This window comes from Patiria miniata, unplaced genomic scaffold (genome assembly GCF_015706575.1).
Source record: "Patiria miniata isolate m_02_andy unplaced genomic scaffold, ASM1570657v1 HiC_scaffold_20, whole genome shotgun sequence".
NCBI lineage: Eukaryota > Metazoa > Echinodermata > Asteroidea > Valvatida > Asterinidae > Patiria > Patiria miniata.
Window position 1 is genome coordinate 7,631,878 of NW_024037059.1, and position 6,649 is coordinate 7,638,526.

The window sequence follows — 6,649 nt, forward strand, 5'->3', positions numbered from 1 at the left end:
TTTGGCAATCATCGAGTTTGGTAGCATGCATAAAAACATAATCCCAAAACCAAGTCAAGTCTTGCAGTTGCAGTCTGTGTACTGCCAAATAACATTTGAGAGTTTGAAAACTAAAAGGCAGAACCCTTATTATGAGATTACAAAAAAAAAAAATCTCTACATCTGAGTTTCAAATAAAAAGTGTTGCGATCGTTGAAAACAATTGAAAACTGAAAATATTTCAGTCTCAAAAGAAAAATAGTGGCAAACAAAATTTGCTGTTGAAGAAATCTAACCTTTGGGAAAAAAAGGATTTCCAAAAAAAATACTTTTCTTGAAAAGTACGAAAGGCCAAGTGGGCCTGGTGCCTGTGCCATCATCATTTTCACTATTTAGCCACTAAATTATAAAGAAAGGCAAGCATGGAAAACCAGAAAAGAAGTTCCACTTTAAAAAACAAGCTCTTGAAACTGCACTAAAGAAGTGCCTGGTGTGCAGAGAGGGAGAACCGTGCTGTTAGATTGCTGGGTGGATGATGTATCCAGGCCATTCACTCATACCATAGAGGGGCAAACACTCATTCACAATCCAAATTATAAAGACAAAGAAATGGAAGAAAGGAAACGGAGAGGAATTTTGGAAGATTGTGATTCACTGAGTTCTGAATCAGGAGTAAAAACCTCCATATCTGCAAAATATATTGCAAATTACTTGAAATATTTTTGACAATTGACAGTTACTGTCAAAAATCAGTACACTCTTGATTATATGTGTACATGTACATTATGATTGTAAATGGTCAAACCTTACTGAAATTAAAACCACAAGTTCACTAGCTGTGTTCCAATCTTTAAGTGGTTTTCATGATGGAGATTCCTTAGTTCTTCATGACCAAAAAAAAATGTTTCCTCTTAAAAGCTCCTTGTAAAACATGGAGGCTTAACCACATGGAGAATATTTTCTGGTGACAATTTGGAATGAATGTGTGTGCCCCTCAATAAATTGGAGTGAATGGCCTGGGAGATTGGATACCAATCTGTCTCTCAGTATCCTAAACAGAAACCGTGACATCAGACACGGGGAGCCAGTCCTGTCAACAATTTCCATGGTGAGTTTAATTGAAGTTTGTAGAATGAATTCATGCACTGGTACATCCTCATGTGTTGCTTGTTAAACCCAACTGTGTATCTCATGGCTAGGAGTATGGTGTAGTCTGCATAAAACAAGGCAGTATGTACAGATGGTCTTGATTCTATGGCAATACACAGTGGCATAGCTAATGGGGGAGGGGGCATGAAATGGCAATTGCTGTAGTTAGTGCTTGTTTGAATCCTCCCTCCACCACACCAAATCAAAATTTCAAAGTTGCTACTACATTTCAAGCAGCCTTTCCGTCTATTCCGAATGAGCATATACTCTACTCCATTTATACAGGTCTTCTAAAATGAAATGTGGGAGTATTTGATTGTGCTCGATGCAGTATGCAGAACTGGGCAAATTGCTTGCGTCGAAAGGCAAGTTAATTAATCTGAGACAACGAAAAGTCTCACAGTTTTTTGTTTATCCTGGAATGACGAGCAACTAAAATTACAAGAAAGTTGCAATATCAGAATTGTTTCGAAATGATACATGTACATGTACATGTATGTATTTTTGGAATTGTCAGTGGTTCAGACATGAACTATACCTTTTGAGTCTTGCAATGTGCTCAATCGACCCCTCAGTCAGACATAAAGAGGGATAAATTGCCTGAAAATGTGTGGTACACATTGTGCATGTACTTTCCAGGGAATCCATCATATTCTTGGCAGCTCTTATTCTTGCATAACCATAGAGATAACAGATACAATAGCTCCAAAACTTCAAGTCGAACAAAATGTGGAGATCATGACCTGTTTCATTTGAGACCCCCTCCCCAAAACCTAGCTATGCCACTCTTTTTTGTATTAAACTGTTGGATTATATTTTTCTTGTCCTTTTTTTTTTTTTTTAAAGGTCATCAATATGCAGCGTTAAGCAAACTTTATCAAGGCATTGATCTGAATTTTAAGGCATTTTACTCGAGGCTCACTGCTTGTAAATGCTACTATTTTGAATTTTTGAAGCATTCTATCCCTCCAAGTTATCTGGGTAAATTTAAGAATGCCTACAAAGTGTGAAGTGTGGAGACTGAAGTTTGATGCTCAAGGCTGTAGAACAAAGTCAATGGACTATGAATCTGCAAGGCCAGTATCCTCAGTAAATCCACAGTTTCAGCAGGCACTGCCTTTATGCATGCCCAGTTTGAAGTGGATGAAGAGAGGATACCTAACACAGTGACCTATTTGAGAGACAAAAGCAAAAGCTGCTTCCTTCGTTAATATTGGGCATGATATCATGACATCTTACTGACAATACACTCTGTGTGTAAAGTGATGTCCAAATGTACTCCTCATGCATGGAGTTGTAAGATGGCAATTTGCCCCACCACATCATTCACTGTGATGATCAAACAGTCAAAAGGCTCAAGATTTATCGCTGGCTACAAAGAGAGTTGATAAAAAAGCATATCCATGTTTGGCTCTAAAAGTGATCCACGATGTGGTTTGCAAACTGATTTCGCCAATCATTGATAAAGTATCAGTGCCGAATACTTTGTAGGAAAAATTTCAAATACAATCCACTTTCTGTCTGCATAAAAAAACCCAAATTTATCAATGCCTTGTTCATGTCATCTTTTGAGAATAAACGTGAAAATCTTGTAGTGTCCTTGATGTTTTTCACCTTCATCTTGTTTCAACTGTGAACTAGAAAAAACTTCTTCCAAATCAAAGATGTTATATCAGTGCAATATAAAAAAAAATAGAACCTAATTTAACATTTTGGAGACAGCATTCCATTTTGCACTACTATCATGGTTATCTTCCATCTCAAGAACTTCAGAGGAGAACAAGTGAATTATTGTTTAGTGCGCAAACAATTTTTGCTTATTTTTGCATTGAAACTCCAGCAAAGGGCTATGATAACACAAATGAAGGTGAAGAACTCAAGGACATTACAATCAGTATTGCCATAGACTGAAGACCATCACGCTCCATGCTTGGTTTAATTGTCAATAATCTTGCCGTAAAGCAAGTATTTGTGACACTGTAAAGTCAACTTAAATCATCTCTTTTTTTGTGTTAAAATTAAAGGCAAATATTTAGTGAGGGTATGGTCATGGTCATTTTGTTCCAAATCACTAAAAGTGCGGAAAATTAGCAGTGGATGGTTAGTAACCAGTCAGTTTAGCTAGGCAAATAAATTCAGTTTCAGGATTGTAATTTAGATGTCATCTTTGACGTACATTAAATTCAGCCAGTCTTGCTATTATAGCTGATCACCTAACTGTTCTGTCAGATACGTGCAGAAGCATTGCACTTTACATGTACATGTATAGATTTTAGGGGCTGTCGTCAGGACATGTCAAACAAGTTATTGAAAATGTTTAGGCTTTGTTGAGAGGTAACAAGCTGTTGGTGAAAAAATCTAGTTGGATTTTGTACTGCGTTAAAAATTTAGGAGGAAACTTTGTTTCCTTTATTGAAAGCGTTACCCCATGTTTTTCCCTTCGATGTGAGTCAAATTCTATGATCATTATCATCATGTCCTTACTTGTTGTATTGGGTTTTTTTAAGGGAAATATAAGTGGTGAGTTCAAGTCTACATTTTAGTAGGTATTAGATTGGTGCTAAAAAAATAATAGCTGTCAGAAAAAGTAGGTTTTGAAGTACATGTACATGTAGGTGGAATGCACTTAGTTTTTGTTGAGTTTCAATTTAGGCTTTGTCTGACAGAATTTATCAATGCCGTTCAAATTGAGGTAATGCATCTGATCTCTAGCAACCTGCATGTGCTTTCAGTACGCAAAGCTATTTTCATCATTAGGAAATTATGTAGATGAACGTTTACTTGTTGCTCATAGTTTTCATGCATAGGGTGGACCTACATTTGTACTAGGGCTGCTGATAGTGACAGTGGCTAATCCAGCGACAATCAGTCGATCTCTGCAATTCTCTACATCAGCATTCAGCTGAGTTCCTAGTATCCTACATTTATGTCAATCTAGCTACATATTGATAGTTTTCTGCTGGCATTGGTTGAGCATTCTCGACAATTTAAAACAAGGGTTGGCTTTAAATAACCACTTTAACTCATAAATTGGAAGTAAACAGGCCGTCCTTTTAGAACAGTCCCTTTACGGTAGTTCTTGTGGTTTTTTTAGAGAATCATTTAGTTTCAGAGAATCATTTAGTCGTCAGTCATGTTTATCCACTGCAGTGAATTTTATATGCTGCTTTTCTACTAACTCCCAGTTTGAATAGAACTTAAAACTCATCAGATGTATTTATGTATAAGCTAATTAGTTTTCTTAAATCAAGGGAATAATATTCTGTGTATGGTCGAGTGATGTTCACACCGTCGTTCGCTGGTTAAGGTCAAAGGCCATCTATGTTAGGCAGGCCCTGGGAAAATCTGATAAAATTACAAGAAAAACGTTCTACATAAAAATCAATACATTTCAGAAAGAAGTGTGCCCTTTTGAAACTTGTACTTTTCAAAATTTCCTCACTTATTTTTTTAAATTGTCACATTTCTTGCAACTTTGAAACATCTGCTTCTTGCATTTTTGGATGTTGATTTAGGGCTTTCATAGTCCTTTGAAAACACATAAACATTTTACTCGTGAAAATGTTTTGAAATAACTCTTAAAAAAAATAATGGTATGCCAGGTATGGTAAAGACATCAATTTGAGACCTATTCAAGGATACGTGTAATGTGCTATAAATGCAGAATTTTAACTGTAGATTTTCCCAGGACCTGCCTAGGTTTGCATGTGAGCATGTACATTACCTGCCTTATGCAGACACGCCTACTCCACTGCAGCCGATTTCACAAAACAGTGTGTAACTTGCGCCATGCATAGGACTTGCGCAACGAATTTGTTGTGCGGATGCACAATAAGCTTAGATCAATTTCACCAAACTTGCCGTAACTGCGCTACGTTTCCAAATAGGATAATAACAGAATTTATGATGGCTGTTTGTGCAAGATTTGAAAAAGTCATTGAATCACCTCCGCCTGCCATTTTGAAAATATGGCCCGTGGTGGTTTGTCCGAACTTTGGAATTGTGCGGCAACTCCTTGAAAAACTGTTGCAAGTAAAACAGTAACTTCCAAAACGAAGCTGCGAGTGCAATAACTTGCTCGACAATCACAATTTGTAGGTACATTAAATCATTTTCAGTGGCCTACGCCACACAACTTACATCACCTAAAACGAATGCACAAGTTACGCCATAATTTGTCGTGCAAGTCGCTGATATAAATGCACTAGGAAACTTTTGTTAAATTGTAATAACTGAAATGTTGCGCAGTGTGGAATCCTGTGCAAGTTGGGCATTTAAGTGTGGCGCAAGTGGACTTACGACATTGCTTAAAAGTTTGTGAAATCGGCTGCAGTTATGCCATGAGAATCATTGGGTTTAATGAGTAACAATGAGGATGTATAACCATGAATTGTACAGTGCATGAATTAATGAAAACTTCAATTAAACTTAGCATGGGCGACGGGACAGGCTTCCCCCGTGTCATATTGGATGTCGCAGTTTCTATGGATGCTGACGGGCAGATTGCTACCGCATCATCCACCGAGTCACTGAGCAGTATGGCTCTTAGAAGGGCACATCCAGGTCAAAAAATCACATCGGCAGAAACTACCGAAAATGATGAATTTTGTTACAGTCTAAGTTGACTATGTTTTAGTGCAGAGAAGCGTTAAATTACTTTTGGATTAGAAGAAGGTGGACTTTTCTGGAAGACAATTACTTGAAAAATAAACGTACACTCTTGCTCTTAAAAACTCAATTGATTTATACATGTACATGTACATGTACATGTACATGGACATGGACAAAAAAAAATGTTCTTGTGTTTTCCTTAATCAGAAAAGGAAAACTAATTGAAAAGATGATGGTACAATGTAAGGATAAAGTACTAGTTAATTTTTAATTTTTTCCTGCAAAGTTAATCTTTTGTCGTTCAAAAAAAGTGATAAGGGTTCTTTTGATGCCAACAAAATGTGCAATTGTGCACAATTTGATGAAATATAAACGTGTGAAACAATCGCACTAAGACAACACCGTACAGTTTGTACTCTGTGTTACTTTGCAATATGATGCCGACAAAAGTTTAATATTTACGCTAAGCATAGTCTGCTACCAAACCCTCGAATTTCTGCCATTCTTGCATTCATTGCCAAGCAATTTATTCATGTTATCTCATTTGAAGAAGTGTTCGAGATTGAAAACTTGTACAGTTGAAGAAAATCACACAAATTTTATTGCTTGCCAATTTTGCTATTTTGTCCTATTGCAAATCTAGCAATAATGACAAATTAAAGACACAGGAAAGAACCAGCACATTAAATGTCAGTGAAATTGACAATTTATTCACAAGTGTTGTGAATAACACAGTTAAGATAACTGTACTTATACAACTTGTAGATACTGAGAACAGCATAAAGATTCATAAGAGTTACACTCGGAGATTTTCCCTGTAAATAGGATCGATATGATTGACCTAATATCATCCGACACTGTAAAATGTCCAAGAAAACTTGCAAAACAAAACCATTTGTTAATTATTTTA